The following is an 18749-nucleotide window of genomic DNA, read 5'->3' on the forward strand; positions in this document are numbered from 1 at the left end:
ACAAAAATCATGTATGAGAGAGGGTCTCCTACCTTACCTAATAATAATAATAAAATAATAATAATAATAATAATAATAATAATAATAATAAGTGTGGCGCAGTGGAGGAGTGGGTTAGGTCGTCAATAGACTTAAGTCAAGTTAAGCAACATTGTGGCTGGTCAGTCGTTGGATGGGTGACCGCTCTCCTCGGCGTTGATTCCTTGGGAAAGGATCTTTACCATAATTTCCTCAGTCTACTCAGCTGTAAATGAGTACCTATCCTGATGGGGTAGGGTCCAGCTATGGGTTAAATAGCAAAACTCAGCAAGATGGAAAGAAATGATGGAATAACGACAACGACGTAAATGGAACCTCTGGCAACAGAGGAGCTTCGTCCGGCAACCAGGTATTCAACCCAATTGTAGGGAAGACGGGTCAGGTACTTGGAGGTCGTCATCCAGCAACTGATCACACAACGACAGTATGAACAGCCTGAGATTGGAGCTACAGAGGCAAAAAGGAAGAAATGGACAAGAGAAGAAAATAAGGAATATGGAGATGCTACATCAGAAGCAACCCGACGGAGAGAGGATATAGAAGAAGATTGGTCAACATCTGGAATGAGAGGAATAACACCCCCCAAACAGAGCAGAGGTTGGCAGACCAATAGTATAAGAACAGAACTGGCTCTCCCCAACAGAAAAGAGAAGAACTGGAAAGGGAAATGTCACACGACAACGAATTACACGAAGACGAACTGAGAGACGATGCCACAGAAGACGACAGGGAGGATGAGGTATCAAACAACGACACACGAAGAAACACCAGACGAAGTAACGAGAGGACGGAATGGGTAGAAAAGATTAGACAATGGATGGAGCCAGATACAGAGAGAACAAAGATCCCCTCCATGAAAGCCTACAACACCAAGAAAATTAAGGGAGAAAACAAGTGAGGTCAATGAAAATAATGGGCCTAATACACACCACCGTATCACAGAAACAAATAACTTGACATATGCAGGAGCAAGATAGTAGCAGAACTGATGGGGATTCGAACACCAACACCACCGTCACAAACCCAACCCACGAAACCAAAACAGCAACCTCCTTGGAAAAGGCGCTGGAAAAGCAAATCATGGTGATGAGATCTGACTTGAGTAAACTGAAAGAGATGGCAGAAAAAAGGCTCTAAGAAGCAAGAAAAAAAGGGAGGGGAACTCAACGAGAAATACAAAGTACAAGAGAGGGACTACAACACAATAGAGATGTAAAACAGAGGCTTAAGGCCAAAGCACACAAGATCCAACGGTACATGAACAGGAATAAGGGATACCAACAGAACAAACTATTCGGAAACCAACCAGAAAAGACTATACAGCCAACTAAGAGGGGAAGACAACACCAGAAATTCCTGAAGCCGAATCAAGTAAGAGACTCTGGGAAAACAACTATGGAGCAATCCGGTATCACACAACAAACATGCAAACATGGCTCCAGAAGTCAAGGAAGAAGAAACAGGAGAATAAAACAAAGATTCACAGACATCACGACAGCACAGTCAGACACCAACTAAAGAAAATGCCAAACTGGAAAGCCCCAGGTCCCGATGAAGTCCATGGATACTGGCTCAAAACTTCAGGCCCTACACCCACGAATAGCAGAACAACTCCAGCATTGTATCTCAAATCACCAAGCACCCAAATGGATGACCACAGGAAGAAACATCCTTAGTACAAAAAGACAAGAGTAAGGGAAATATAGCCAGTAACTACAGGCCTATCACCTGCCTACCAATAATGTGGAAGTTACTAACAGGTATCATCAGTGAAAGGCTATACAACTACCTAGAGAGACAAACACCATCCCCCCCCCCCACCAACAGAAGGCTGCAGAAGAAGTGTAGGGGCACAAAAAGACCAGCTCCTGATAGACAAAATGGTAATGAAGAACAGTAGGAGAAGGAAAACCAACCTAAGCATGGCATGGATAGACTAATAAGAAAGCCTTCGACATGATACCACACACATGGCAATAATAGAATGCCTGAAAATATATGGGGCAAGAGGAAAATACCATCAGCTTCCTCAAAAATACAAGCGCAACTGGAAATACAATAACTTACAAGCTCTGGAAAAAGACTAGCAGAGGTTCAATATCAGGAGAGGGATCTTCCAGGGGGCGACTCACTGTCCCCACTACTCTTCGTATAGCCATGATTCCCATGACAAAAGTACTACAGAAGATGGATGCCGGTACCAACTCAAGAAAAGAGGCAACAAAATCAACCATCTGATGTTCATGGACGACATCAAGCTGTATGGTAAGAGCATCAAGGAAATAGATACCCTCAATCCAGACTGTAAGGATTGTATCTGGGAGACATCAGGATGGAGTTTGGAATAGAAAAATGCGCCTTAGTCAACATACAAAAGGCAAAGTAACGAGAACTGAAGGGATAAAGCTACCAGATGGGAGCAACATCAAACACATAGATGAGACAGGATACAAATACCTGGGAATAATGGAAGGAGGAGATATAAAACCACACCGAGATGAAGGACACGATCAGGAAAGAATATATGCAGAGACTCAAGGCGATACTCAAGTCAAAACTCAACGCCGGAAATATGATAAAAGCCATAAACACATGGGCAGTGCCAGTAATCAGATACAGCGCAGGAATAGTGGGATGGACGAAGGCAGAACTCCGCAGCATAGATCAGAAAAACCAGGAAACAAATGACAATACACAAAGCACTACACCCAAGAGCAAATACGGACAGACTATACATAACACGAAAGGAAGGAGGGAGAGGACTACTAAGTATAGAGGACTGCGTCAACATCGAAAACAGAGCACTGGGGAAACAATATCTGAAAAACCAGTGAAGACGAGTGGCTAAAGAGTGCATGGGAAGAAGGACTAATAAAAAGTAGATGAAGACCCAGAAATATACAGAGACAGGAGAAAGACAGAAAAAACAGAGGACTGGCACAACAAACCAATGCACGGACAATACATGAGACAGACTAAAGAACTAGCCAGCGATGACAATTGGCAATGGCTACAGAGGGGAGAGCTAAAGAAGGAAACTGAAGGAATGATAACAGCGGCACAAGATCAGGCCCTAAGAACCAGATATGTTCAAAGTATGATAGACGGAAATAACATCTCTCCCATATGTAGGAAGTGCAATACGAAAAATGAAACCATAAACCACATAGCAAGTGAATGCCCGGCACTTGCACAGAACCAGTACAAAAAGAGGCATGATTCAGTGGCAAAAAGACCCTCCACTGGAGCCTGTGCAAGAAACATCAGCTACCTTGCAGTAATAAGTGTACGAGCACCAACCTGAGGAGTGATAGAAAACGATCAGGCAAAGATCCTCTGGGACTATGGTATCAGAACGGATAGGGTGTGATACGTGCAAACAGACCAGACGTGACGTTGATTGACAAAGTCAAGAAGAAAGTATCACTCATTGATGTCGCAATACATGGGACACCAGAGTTGAAGAGAAAGAGAGGGAAAAAATGGATAAAGTATCAAGATCTGAAAATAGAAATAAGAAGGATATGGGATATGCCAGTGGAAATCGTACCCATAATCATAGGAGCACTAGGCACGATCCAGATCCCTGAAAAGGAATCTGAAAAACTAGAGGCTGAAGTAGCTCTGGGCACATGCAGAAGAGTGTGATCCTAGAAACGGCACACATAGTAAGAAAAGTGATGGACTCCTAAGGAGCAGGATGCAACCCGGAATCCCACTATAAATACCACCCAGTCGAATTGTAGGGACTGTGATAGAGCAAAAAAAAAAAAAAAAAAAAAAAAAAAAATAATAAATAATAATAATAAAATACTTGTATGCGTATATTTAGACAACAGTGCTGTGGTTTATGTATATGAATGGTTATTTTTATTTTTGAACAGTTTGGTAATGTAAAGCACACTTATTTCTGGTGTTTATGTCAGTTAATGAAGTTGGGCGTAGGTTATGTTTCACTCTTGTTTCTCGCATCGTTTACGTTCTAATTTAAAAAATAATAATAATAATTTGGAAGCATTTTAATGAAATCTCGAGTGGTAAGGTTTCCGGTCCGAGATTGCTTTTGGATTTAATACCTTCTACGTTGTGAAGTGAATAAAAAAAAATTTGGGTTCAGTTCTTGAAATACCACAGTGGAAAAAAGGCGCATTCAAGTTCCTGAATGCTCTGGCACACTAATAGATGAGAAAGTAATAAAGTGCGCATTTGCATGAAAGTGCATAATTTTATTCGCGATTTTCAAGAATGAAAGTTTTTCAACTTTAGTCGTGTTTGAAATCAACAAAAAATGTTATTTGGCTTTTCTAGAAGACTTTGTTGTACAGTGGAGACTGGAGAGTTTTTGTTATACCTTGAATTATAGAAAGTGGGTAATTTTTTTTTACCCTTATCAATCATCAGGTTAGGTGTGCGAAGTCTTGGGATCTTTCTTAGATGCTGACCCCCATTATCTGGGGTCGTTATTGAGGACTAATATTTCCTTTGGGTCATTATCTTTTTTTATATTTATAGCCTTTGTTTACGTTTCTAAACACGATGCCGCAAAGTGGATAACATACTGGGTTAAAAATTCTTGGGAAAGATCCAAGTCTTAGAAAATATTGGGATAATATTAAAAATGTTTTAAATTCAACACTCGAAAAACATCTATTAATTTGTTACTAAAGCCTCCATAGAACAAGAAATATTTGCAAGTAGTGAATTAAGTTATATATCCGCAAACAAGTAGTCCTTGCATAATGGCAGTGGAGAAATAAATAGGGATTTGCTTTTGAGATTTCATTTTTATATATAATAAACTTTAGATATATAATAAACTTTAGACAGTTCGATTAGCTACTGAGGAAAAAGATTAAGTATAATTATCCCATAGACAATTACTTTTCGCGTTACTTACCCTAACTTGATACAGAACATATAATATATTCTATATAGAATGACTGACTATATATTTAACTTTACTTTGCTACGTATCCTGGTCCGCTGGTATAGTGGTTAGTATCGCTCAGATGCCGCGGGTTCGCGTCTGGGGTCTGCAGTGGGAGGTTGAACCCAACATTCTTTCGGAAGCCTGAATTTCAAGTCAGTGTGCTTGTTCCCTCTGTATAGGTTTCATCTACTGAAATAATAATAATAATAATTAATAATAATAATAATAATAATAATAATAATAATAATATAATAATCCCAAAAAATTGCAATTAAGAAATCCAACCAATGGAAGAAAAAAAAACTTCTTGACTTTGGTTTTTTTGTTTTTATGTTAGATCACGAAAAACCCCGGTGACCAAGCAAGACACTTTAATTATAGCCCGTAAGATCAAGATTATGCAAATTAAAAACGACTTTGCAACTAAGCTAATCAAACTTTAGACAAGGAAATCCCGAAAGAGTAGGAGCATCTTGTAAAAAAAAGAAATACTATTTCTTTTTTCTTTTTGCAACCAATTTAACTTGCATCAGCTAAACGGCGATGACAGGGCATTCAATTGGTTAAAGTTTAGCCAACTGGCGTGACGAAAACATTAAGTGAAGTTGGCGCATAGCTCTGGAATAAAGTAGTTCAACAAAGAGAAGCGTTTAGACAACACCTTTTTTTGCTACGAAGTAATGTTCGAAGTCGAAGTGTAACGAAAGGCTATGTTTATGATCCCATTTTGTCTTGTATCTACGCGTCACCTACGCCGAGGAGCTAGTACTAAATGCCGTATGGTAAAAGTAAACTAGGCGTCCGCAGGAAGATATCGTTTATTAATATAATTTGCCGACCACATTATATAGAAAGGTGTTTATTAAATACTTTGATTCCCAAGGGGCTAAGTCATCTATACACGCCGTCCCAGGAAGATTGCCGCCATTTTTAGTACAAGCACTTCGAAGTAGGTGACACTGTAGCACCGTTTATTTTTCCCGCTGAGGGCGATGCGTAGACACGTTAATTGTTTCTCCTGCTGGGAATTTCTCTCGCTCGTCGGAAGCTTAATGAGGTTCTAACGATTTTCGAAGGCGGAATTCCAATTCAGAGAAAGCAGAGCTGGATAGATTTCAGCTCTTCAAGAAAGAAAGCAAAGAAATATAAAGCTATACGCCTCACAAAGCCATTATTTTGGTAAAAAAAGAAAAAAAAAAATAGCCTCCAATAATCGTATTCGTACGCCGTAATAATTTGGGTTTGAGGAAAGTAGATGGCTCGATGTTATGAAAATGTTATAATAAGGAACCTGTTTTATAATAAGATAGAATATAAATCCATTAATTTTATGAACGCATTTGAATAAATCTGATATCGTATGGAAAATGGCTAGTTGTGTACAGAGCATCAGAAATAAAACTGATGAAGCTGAAATAATTTGATAAGGAGTTAAGCTTTTGTTGGAAAAAATGAAAGTATACTGCAGAAATAAGTGGAATGCACAGGTAGTCTCTACAGTCGTGTTAGTTCGTCTTAAAAAACCAATAAATGATCTTATTAGTCAATTTCTATCGTTACTTTTCGAAAATAGGTGTCAGTAAACATCAACTGCATACTACAGAATGCAATACTCGAGAAAATCATGTCCGATAGTTGTAATGGTAATCTCGGTGTGTAAGATTCACATCACCGTGGCATTTGATGTCTAGGCCAGTCTCTTTCGACGCTCCCTGATTGGCTGTTGATAAGCCAGTCACAGTGGCTGGAGAAACTCTCAGTCTCTCTCGAGAGTTTCGCATAGGCAGGATGTATGTTCCATCTCTCCTGAGGGATACGTCTTTCAAAAGTATCCCTCAGGAGAGATGGAACATAGATCCTACCCATGTGAACTCTCGAGAGAGACTGAGAGTTTCCAACCCTGTGAGTGGCTTCTTATCAACAGCCAATCAGGAGCGTCGTAAGGGCGGGCCTAGGCACCAAATGCACGGGTGATGTGAATCTACTTCTCGGAGTAGGAGCGCAAAAGCAAAGTAATAGCATCATTATCTTTCCAATGACCGTCATAGCTATGGCCTCCAAGTAACACACCCACATTCACACACACACACACACACACCACACACAAGCACACACACACCACACACCACACACAACACACACTGCCCAGTTCAATGAGGGAACTTCTGATTTCTGTAATGGCGATATCGCAGCTGTTTTCCAGGTTTTTAAGAGGTGAAGTTCAACCCTTTCGCTTATTATTTTTTTCCTTTAAGTTAGTATTAGGTAAATGCCAGAGGAAAGCCACGCAGTGTCTCAGAGAATATAAAGGTTATAAAAGTGCTGCCTATGGAAGGTTACTGAAACACGTCGTCTAGATTAAAACAATTACCCCGTCTGTGCCAGCAACTGGCTTCTCTCTCTCTCTCTCTCTCTCTCTCTCTCTCTCTCTCTCTCTCTCTCTCTCTCTCTCTCTGTGTGTGTGGTGTGTGTGTGTGTGTGGAAAAACTCTGGTAAATTACATCCTTTCCGGTTTGTTAAATTGTTGTGCACACGTTATATTTTGATAATGAGGACAATATCAGTGTTGCACCTCTGTTTCTTATATTTCTAGTGATCATTAGTATAAGCAGTAATAAACCGGCTACGTCGAATTATCAATACATCATTTGCAATACCACGAAGAAGTAACGTAAGTGGAATCATTATTGCAGTTTTAACGTAGAATGCCGAGGATATTTTGTTTGTTTTATTAATCAATGCATTAGATTTTAAAAATTTACATTAGGGTTTGCTGAACATTGAATTTTCTCTGTTACCTCGTAATTTGCAGCCAACTGTTGAGTTCCACTGTATTTTTTATATTTAAGCAGCCGCCATTTTCCCGTTTTCGTTTCGACCCACCAGATTGTCACGTACCACCAAGTACTCAAGACAGTGTTTTAGGTCAACTTGGGCTCGCTCCATGCGTTGCAATCTTACAGGTTCTGTTTGGATGTTGCGAACACGAGAGTTAAACCAGTTTTATCATAGCTTTTTACCATTCACTTCCAGCATGTGGAATTCTCTTTCTTCTTCTGCATATTTTTATTCATAGAACCTGACTGCTTTGAAGGGGCGGGATAGTTCCTCGTTGGACGAGTGGGTTACGTGCCCGCCTACCGATTCGGTAGTCCCGAGTTCAATTCCTCGCTTGGCCAACATGGAATCAGGAATTTGTTGCCGGTGATTAGAAATTCATTTCTCCATTTAATGTGGTTCGGATCCCACAATAAGCTGTAGGTCCCATTGCTAGGTAATCAATTCGTTCTTAGCCACGTAAAAATATCTAATCCTTCGGGCCAGCCCTAGGAGAGCTGAAGGTCAGCTCAGGGGTCTGGTTAAACTAAGATATACTTAACTTAAGGGGGGGGTCTATCGTTACAAACTGACGGTTTATTATTCTGAGGAAAGTATTGAAAATATAAAGTAATTTTATTGGTTGTTACTTTGTATATGTGTACAATAGTAGATTCGCATCAGCCGTGCATCTGATGTCTAAGCCCTTCCCTTACGACGCTCCTGATTGGCTGTTGATAAGCCAATCGCAGGGCTGGAAATTCTCAGTCTCTATCGAGAGTTCACTTGGTTAGGTTCTATGTTCCACCTCTTCTGAGGGATAAGTCTTTCAGGAGAGGTGAAACATGCATCCTCCCTATGTGAACTCTCGAGAGAGACTGAGAGTTTCCAGCCCTGTGACTGGCTTATCAACAGCCAATCGGGAGCGTCGTAAGGGACTGGCCTAGACATCAAATGCACGGTTGGTGTGAATCTACTATAGCTACGTAGGTCCTCTTCAACAAAACGTCCGCTTTAGGTTAAGCAGCCTTGACATTTAAAGTGAGAATTTCAACTGATATATTCTCTACCAGGCAACAGAAAAGTCTAGTTCTGAATCCATCCTTGAATGGTATCAGACCAAAACCTGATTTTGACCACGAATATTCCTTTTGAATTTTATGAAATGCCCTTTTGGGGGATCGTATATCGACAATAATCTGGTGAAAGGATTTGCAACTGGAGAGCGGACGACAGGCTTTTAGTGAGGTTAGTGTTTGGGTAAGGGAAACGTTAGTTATAGGTTGGTTAGGTTAAGGTTAGCAGCGAGTGCGGAAAGTTGTCCTTATGCAATCTCAACAAACATTTGCACCAGAATTTCTTTTTGGTCTGTTATATCTATTATTAAATTTGTTCTTATACTCGGAAGTAAAAAACTGAAACAAAAATAAGTCATAAGTCGACGATGGAGTGAAAACAAAAAATTAAGCCTATTATCCTCTTTACTCTACCTGCGAGGATGCTTACCCTTTGGAAACCCTTTGGGGTAGGAGGGATTAAAAGAGTAGTAGAACTGAGTGTTAATGGAGGCGGAAGAATCTAGGAAGGATAACGAGAAACAGTGGAAGATTAACCCTTCCACGGAAGCCATACATTTTTTATTCAACTATTCAGCTTATAGTACCGGTGGCGTTTTGAATTTAGATCAGATTGTCAGTTTCTTGTGAAAACATTGTTCTTACTGAAATCTAGAAAGTATTGCATTGAGATTTAAACCGAATTTCTGCGTTATTCACTGGCGAATTTACATATATTGATTTAGGTCATACACAGGACTCTTCCCTTTGATGCAAAAGACCCCGTCGCCTTCGTGGTCTAGATTCCTTTGTGTATATATGCTTGCGACGGAATGTGAGAGATGAAAGTGAAATGTGTTTCATTACCTTCTTTAATTTTTTCAACTTAAAATCATATTCCAAAGGATACCATTCTCGGCCATCAAATGGGAGAGATAAAGGTTAATACTTAGTGAGAGAATGTATCGTGTTTATTTATATTTACTCTACCGCATTCCTTTGGCGCCTTATTTGCTATAATATGTTTGCTTTCCCGATGCATTCACAGATGGAAAGTTGCGTCAACTGCGAAAACTAATTTCAACGAAAATACCCAACAAACTTTGCGTCTCCATAACGACGGAAGTCGTTCGGTTATGACGCGAACTTAGTCGAGGAGACGGAGGAAGTTCTGAAAGATCTCCCACGCACAGATTCGATATTCAATACCCTTCCCGAGGATTCCGATAGACTGAACGCGACCGCCGAAGTTTGATGGGCCATACGGTGGAACCATCAGCCATCATCAAGGGCGGATCGGACGGGTGTCAGATGGTGGCTTTACGAACTAGGACTAATACGAAACACCTTTTCTTCGTTCGGATGAGACAGAGTCACAAATCAATGCCGGTCCGAACCCGACGAATTTCCCAATTGTTGGTCAGAATGACGCTTCAGAAACTGGAGCTCGTCCAGATCCGTTAAGTAGATAGGTTTTCGTTCAGCGAGACAAATACCGAGATTAGGAATCGTCCGGATCCATAAGTCAAGAGATTGTCGCTCAGCGAGACGAATTCAGATATTAGAAATCGCCCGAATCCGTTAAAGCAATAGATTTTCGTCTTGCAAGACGAATTCAGATATCAGAAATCGCCCGAATCCGTTAAATCAATAGATTTTCGTTCAGCAAGACGAATTTAGAGATTAGGAATCGTCCGAATCAGTTAAGTGATTAGAGTTTCGTTCAGCGAGACGAAAACTGAAATTAGGAATCGTCCATCCATAAGTCAAGAGAATTAATTCTGTGAGACGAATTCAGGAATCGTTCGGATCCGTTCAAGTCAATAGATTTTCGTTCAGATCTCGTCCGAACTGAATAAATGCACTTAAATTCGAATCAGCTGAACTGGTCCTTGTCGATCAAGCGAGTTGCTTTATAAACTAATGTTCCACAGTCGTTCGTACCCGCTTAATTTGCTAAATTTCGTGCAAATTAGGCGGCTTCACGAATTTGAACGCCTCGGCATTGTCCGAATGTGTTAATATTCGTTCAAATATGGCGGCATCAAAAGTTACATTAGTTTCAAGACAGTTCACTGATTTTCGTTCATTTATCACGAAATCGCCAGTGTAAATTTAACCACATTCTCTCCTCTCTCGTCTCTCCTCTCTCTCTCTCTCTCTCTTCCCATTATAAATTCGTCATTACAAGCCATAAGTCACCTTGGCGACGGATGGATAGCGAACATTCATATTCCTCCGTAATAACAAAGCTTTCACAGAGATTACAGGTATCGGACGCTACGCAATCTGTAATTCACTCCATCGGCGGAAACAATAGCAGCTATATATCCAGGATACAAAACTGCTCTCGAGCACGCAATCGGCTGCCGTTTGGAATAACGGGGTTGAAAATGGTCAAATAAAGATTAAGTTATAATGGTAGATGCGAGGATCATTTGTGAGTTATTTTACGTTGTATTCGCAGCGATAACAAACGCCTCGTTATAGATGGACTTGGGTCATACAGTAGCACAAAGGAGTATTGAACCTATTTTGAATTCCCTCTTTTAATTGGATTTAGCTGAAATTCAGAAAACGCTATTCGGTTGGAAATGTCAGGTTTTGCCTGCAGATTAGTGTAAAATCCACTTTTAACGAGTTAGCGGTATTTGTAAAAAAAAAAAAAAAAACAATACCCCACCCTAGGGGCAACGTTTAATTCACGAGCAATTTTTTTAAGAAAATCTTGTGTAAAAAAATTATTAAGCTTTGGATTTTCGAAAAATATTTTTTTAATCTTTTTTTCTAGTAATCACGTATCGAGTGCTTATAACCAAGAGAAATGTCGTAAGAAAACTTGCGTAAAGGTTCTTAGTCTTTGAATTTTTCGATTTTTTTGAATGTCATGTATATTTTTCGGCTCAATATCAGTTACTTATTTCTGTTCACATTTATTTAATGAATAAAAAGTTACGTTTAACTCTAGAGGGAAGAATACAAAGGGAGAGTTATCAATAAATATCTGACCATCCTGAGTTTACTATTCATCACAGTTTCAATGGGATTTAACGAACAAAAGTTAAAATTAGCAGTGATTATGAATTTGATTGATGAAGGTAGTCATAAACATTTCGACCCAGAATAATTTGGGTAACATCATAATAGTTAATATTTTAGCAAAACCCATAAGAATTCGGCTAACAATTTTCTAGGTTTTCTGTGCCCAAAGTTCTACCTTTTGGGGCAAATAGAAATAGTCACATCTTATTACCATTTGGGTAAGCTGGCCTTATGCCAGCACGGGCTCCTGCCTCTTGAGAATCTCTTTTTATATTAATTCCTCTCGCAGCTCCTTTTCTTTAATAAGTGTGAATATCCCTCCATCGGAGTCAGTGTTCGGTTTTGCAATTTTTTTACAATATGATTTCCCGCTCCTTCTCCCCCCACCCCCCACCCCCCCTTTGTCTCATACTTCTTTCTTTTTTCTCCGTTTTCTTACACTTTCCCCTTTTCTCCTTCGATCCTTCTCCGTTCTCCTTTACCTTATGCTTTCTCCTTCCTACTTTCCCACACTTTCTCCTTCCCCTTTCCCTCACGCTTTTGTTCCACCGTTGTCTTACACTTCTTTCTCCTCTTCCGAACACACTCCTTCCCCCTTTTTCTGACGCTTTCTCCTTTCTCACTTTCTCTTTTTCCCCTCTCCCTTTTCTCATACTCAATCTCAAACTTTTTTTGTCCCTTTTCTTATTCTCTTTCTTTCCTCTTTCGAATGTTTTCGTCTTTCCTCTTTGCCTCGCGCTTTTTTCTGAATCATTAGATAATTGTTTTTTTACGCTGTTCAGGTGAATATCGGTCATGTTTATTGCATGATGTTGTTGTTGACTGTTCTTGACAGCAATTAGTGATGAATTATAAACAGAAATAAGTGATAGTGATAAAGAATTATTGGCCGTAAATATGGTCACTGGACATGGATCTATTATGGCGCTGTACATTCCAATTAACTGAAGGAACGTCCTTTGGTTTTATGGTGTCTAAATCAGCAAATGCAATGAAGCTATTAATCATCGGTATAAGTAGATGGTTATTTATGAAAGTAGTAAAATGTTACTATCTCTGAAAGTGGTGAATCAAAGATCGATTAGCTTGTTATGGGTTATGGTTATTGTTAAGAAAGTTAGATATGCAAGTTCTTTTAACTACTTTGAAAAAAAAATATTACGTTCTTTCTACAGAAGTAAATTATTTTTGGTAAGTCTTTCGTGAGTATGTTAGTGTAATGGTCATTTTTCCATCTTCTTCTTTTCTTTTACATTTCATGGTAAATCCCATAATGAAATTTTAATCATTTGAATTTATTTAGTCATGGCTGATTGCAAGCATAAAACTTGGTCCGTAAATCTCCCTTTGATTCTGACCCTATTACTGGAAATGGAATTAAACCATTTTTCCATTTTACATAAGGTAGCAAATATTCTTCATGAAAGGGGAATAACTCCCTTTGAAACCAGAATATCTATTTGGAGAAAAAAAAAAAAACATCCATACGTGATATTAAAAAAATCGTACTGAGAAAAATAAGTCTAGACAATATAACATATACGTCACTCATGAAACGTTAGCAGCGTCACATAAACGTTTCTCGAAGTAAATAAAAGGGAAAGCAATTTTTCCACTGACTAAGTAGTTTTGATTGTTTACATTTTTTTTTTAAGGCGACATGTGAACCCAGAGCATTCCCAGAACTCTTGTCCATGAAACAGCTCTTCACGCATGTTTTCCTTCCTTTGTTTTTATTCCCGGGAAAGACTGTGATGACATGTACTGTATAAGCTGAAGAGTTGGTTTCGTACTCATTTCCACACTCATTTTCTAAGCATTTCAAGGAACTTCCTTAATGCGATGCAAAGCTGAAGATTTGGTCGCATTCTTTCACATTCTGAAATTTAAACTCATTTTCAAAGCAGTACAAAGAACTTCCGTAATTATTTTACTTATATTACAAGAAGCTTTATTGCCAATTCCTTTATGATGTGGATGTCGTAATGGAGAAGGTCGCAGAAATTATGAGATTATACAAACAGTAATTTCTTTATTTTTAAGTTGATTTGTTTTTAAATGATTCGCCTCTTAAATACTGCATAAAACTTTTAAACATAACCCCTCAATTGATAAAACCGTAGAGACCGTACAATTAATATCATCGTTCGAACAAGGGTCCCTACCATATAACATTAATACTAGTGCCACGGGATTTTTTTTTTTTATTGAATTTATGGTTATTTGATGTTATCCCGTTAATTTATTGGTAACAGAGTTGTTGAAGCACTTTAATCTGAAAAAAAAAAATTCGCATTTATTTAAGAATGTTGGGTAAAATTAGATTATTTTTCTAAGAGCTGGAGGCAATGAAAATATCAGTCCCTTATAATTTTGTTCTTTTTTTCGGTGGAATAGTTTTTCTCTTCACTGCAATAAACATTACTTGGGAGTGGTATTACCGCCTCCCTTTGTCAAGTTAGGTTCGTCAGCACCAGTTCAGCCCTGGGATGAATCGTGGGAAAAAAAGTTTGTATAATAAGGACATATAACAGAAATATAGTTTTGAGTCCCGTTGGGGGATTAGTGCCTTCGGTGCACCTCATGCGGTGCACTGTAGGCATTACTTAAGGTTCCTTGCGCCAGCGTTCCTTAGGCCCCTAGCTGCAACCCCTTTCATTCCTATTACTGTACCTCCATCCTAATTCTCTTTCTTCCATCTTGCTGTCAACCCTCTCCCAACAATTATAGTGCAAATGCGAGCTTTTCCTCTTGTTACACCTTTCAAACATTTCTACTCTCAGTTGCTTTTTCAGCGCTGAATGACCTCACAGGTCCCTGGTTTTTTTGGTTTTGCCTCGTTCCCAAAACTTCAATATTCTCTTCTATTCTAAAGTTGCATTGTCGAATACTGTATAAACAGTTCTTTGGAAATGCTGAATGCGTTTTACAGGTCTGAAAGCCGAACACCCCATGGCTGTTTGAAGCTCAAACATTGACCGAATTGCAGTATAAAAGTACTCGGAACACTAAACACTAGTAATCTGTAAGGTGAAGGACTTCGTTAAAATCACGGAAGTTTTTATAAACAAATTATTATTCATAGCACAAGTACATTATTAATGAACAAGGAAAAAAAAAAAAAACGACGAACTTCCAGAGTAAAAGGCCCTCGTATGAAAAATGAAGACATCAGGTACAACCTTATTTATATGCTAATGGGAATAAATTTTTTCCATGACTAAAACTCGGCTTTATTGATTGCATAATACACTTCTGAACAACGTCGCCAAAAAAATTCAACAATAGATCGTGAAAGAGTAACGTCTATTCATGGTGCTGATGGCTACTCTTTGTAAGAGCGCAGAGAAATAACATGAAAGCGAGCGAATTATCAACAATAAAAGGACGATACATCACTCTGTACTAAGTGCTAAGCCTGAGAATTTCCTAGAGTATTACTTAGCGCTCTTGACAGAAGAATTGATGGCCGGCTTTGCCATAAATTTCGAGAAACTGATATTTTTAAGCAACATTGTTGTCATAAAATTTTGCTAGCAGATACTTTTGAAACAGTCGACTGTGAATGGTTGATTTATCAAATACCCTGATTTCACGGCACGATGCATCTAGCTGAAAAATCTCCAATTTGTCAACTACGAGTTGCAGAAGACCCAGATAAAACGACAAGACAATTTTTGTTCAATTCATATGACAAAAAACTCGAGAGCTATATATATAACAGGAAATGACAGAAATTCGCGAGACGAAATAACAAAACAGCAACTCATCAGCTATCGACGGAAATGGTTTTCCTCGAGACGAACATTTCGTCTCTTGCAAGCAATTTTTTTTTTTTTATGGCAACGCCGAGAAACCCTTATCAGTAAGCGCGATCGCATTCCAGGACATATAAACCATCCCTGGAATAGGCCATTTGCAACAGTCCCACTCCTGGGAAACGCTACGAACTACCATCCCAGCCTCTGACCAGCTCGTCTCGGAAGATCTTGATCTCCGTCGTAAAGCGAAAGGTACTAATCTCGTAATACATCTTATTAGCATAGACCTTTTCCCCACCTCTTTTTCATGTATACACAGTGATGAAAGGCTGTATACATAGAATGATGTCTCGTAATTCATGTTACAGGAACCAGTGTAATTGACTGATGTCTCGTAATTCATGTTACAGGAAAAACTGTTACTGACGAATGTCTCGTGCTTCATGTTACAGGAACAACTGTAACTGGCTAATGTCTCGTAATTCATGTTACAGGAAACAACTGTAAATGACTAATGTCTCGTAATTCATGTTACAGGAACAACTGTAATTGACTAATGTCTCGTAATTCATGTTACAGGGAAAACTGTAATTGACTGTCTCGTAATTCATGTTAAAGGAAAAACTGTAACTGACTAATGTCTCGTCTTTCATGTTACAGCGAAAACTGTATTTGAATAATCTCGTAACTCATGTTACAGGAACAACTGTAATTGACTAATGCCTCGTCTTTCGTGTTACAGGGAAAACTGTAATTGAATATTCTCGTAATTCATGTTATAGGAACAACTGTAATTGACTAATGTCTCGTAATTCATGTTACAGGGGAAACTGTAACTGACTAATGTCTCGTAATTCATGTTACAGGGGAAACTGTAAGTGACTAATGTCTCATAATTCATGTTACTGGAACCATTGTCATTACTTCGCTGAAAGTGATCTGACCTCATTTTTTCCTTATATAGCAGTGATATAAGCGCATCGAAGTCCTTTACGTATAATACGTTAGATCCATTAACCGTCCGAAAAGCTTCTGGAATGCTAATATAGCGAATTGTATGTAATAGACGTTCTTAATATATGTTATGGAATAATCTATGTTAATGGAGGGTAGACTGTTATTCCTAATAGACTTCTCATCTACCCGAACCTATACTCCAGAATTCCCTTCCCGACCTCATTTTACCCATTATGTTTATCCCCTTGTCTGTTCTGGCTTATATCTGCCTGTTGTAGGTTAAGGCACTAAATATGGCGGGCAATCTTCATCATCTCACAGTTTGGTCAAGAATCGTGTCGGTTTTCAATTTTATGGGTCATTGTCCAGTTCCATCTTTCTTTTAGTTTATTGCGCCAGTAACCTAAATGTTATTTTTACCTAGTTTAGAACTTGTTTAATTTTGGGAAGATAGCACCCGTTGATGTAACACTGAGAATGCTCTTTCAGTTGATTCAACATGACTTGAAAATCAGTGTTTCCAGAAACTAACGTGCCATTTGGGCCTTCGTGTTATGGGGCGTAGTAATAAGCAAAATTCTGGGAGGAAGCCACGACTCGCTTCCCTATAGGAAAAATGAGGTCGGGAAGGGAATTCTGGAGTATAGGTTCCCTATACACACACACACACAGACACAGACACACACACACACACACACACACACACACACATATATATATATATATGAATGTGTGTGTATATGTGTGTATATATATACATACATATATATATATATATATATATATATATATATATATATTATATGTGTGTGTTTGTGTGTGTGTGTGTATGTCATATATATATGATTTTTTATATATATCGTGATACTGAGAAAATTTTAATGTTACAGATTTATATATTTTTAACTGAATAGCCAAAGCGACCTCGGCTTTATGTACCAATGGAAAGGGTTCGGCCAACAATAACTTAAAACAATATGAAAATATCGTTTTTCATTAAAAAGTTTGTTGTAGAATAACATCGGTATATTTCAATACAGTTGCGAACAGTTCCCGGTATACGAACGAAATCAAGGGTAGATTAATAGGTTATAAAGCCATCAGAGCTCTCCACTCCATCGAAATTTTGCGTGTTAATAAAAAGCTTTTCATTCCAGTGTTTTTAGGTGATCAGACTGAATAATCCATTTTTCGCTAGCTTTTATATTTTTGGGTTTTATTTTTGGCCCTTTCGTAGAGTGTGTCTTTTATTTTTAATATCTCATTGTATTTATTCTGTTTTCTCAAAATATGAGAAGTGCAGTGAACAGAGACAACAGCAGTAAATAATGGTAATAAAAGTAATAACGATGACACTGTTATTATTATTATTATTATTATTATTATTATTATTATTATTATTATTATTATTATTATTATTATTATTATTATTATTAGTTATTATTATTGAAGCAAAAATCCACTGTCACGTATATGTACATATAAATGTTTAAAGAAAAATCTGTACTGAATGCTCTTTTTTGTACATATATATCTTTAAATATATATATACAATTGCATAACTGTGGATTTGGTTCTCCATTTTAAGATTCCGTGTTATTATTATTATTATTATTTTTATTATTATTATTATTATTATTATTATTATTATTATTATTATTATTATTATTATTATTATTATTATTATTATTATTATTATTTTATGGAACGAGCCGAATGTCCAATAACCTTTGAGGAAAATTTGACAAACTAAAACGCTCTTATGTATGTTTTGAACTCCCAAAGATAGCTTTGAAGGAGGAAAGATGGTAGAAATGCGAATGCTAAATAAGTTACAAATTCAATGGAGTATAAAAGTTTATCAATCATAAACGATAATTACACAAGAAAACTCACATTAGTATCGAAGTGACATCACACCTAGGAATTAGATCTGAATATAATAGTAACTTTCTGCAGAAAAGGAAGGGGGGGGAAGTACCTTGACAACCACTAATAAAGTACGACGCTCAGTTCAGTTCTTGTAAGAAATGAGAGGATGTTGGCCCTCTACGACAAACCATTACTGAACATTCAGTAGTATAATTTGAGAATGACAATTAAGAAGCGCTGCTTCATTATGAGAAATACAGTAATCATTTTAATGAA

General features: G+C 38.0%; 1 protein-coding gene across 1 annotated transcript in view; it reads left to right on the forward strand.

Annotated features, from left to right (window-relative positions):
* LOC135201917 (synapsin-like) overlaps positions 1–18749 on the forward strand; it is a 272048-nt gene that overhangs the window by 151159 nt on the left and 102140 nt on the right.

This window comes from Macrobrachium nipponense, chromosome 28, assembly GCF_015104395.2.
Source record: "Macrobrachium nipponense isolate FS-2020 chromosome 28, ASM1510439v2, whole genome shotgun sequence".
Taxonomy (NCBI): domain Eukaryota; kingdom Metazoa; phylum Arthropoda; class Malacostraca; order Decapoda; family Palaemonidae; genus Macrobrachium; species Macrobrachium nipponense.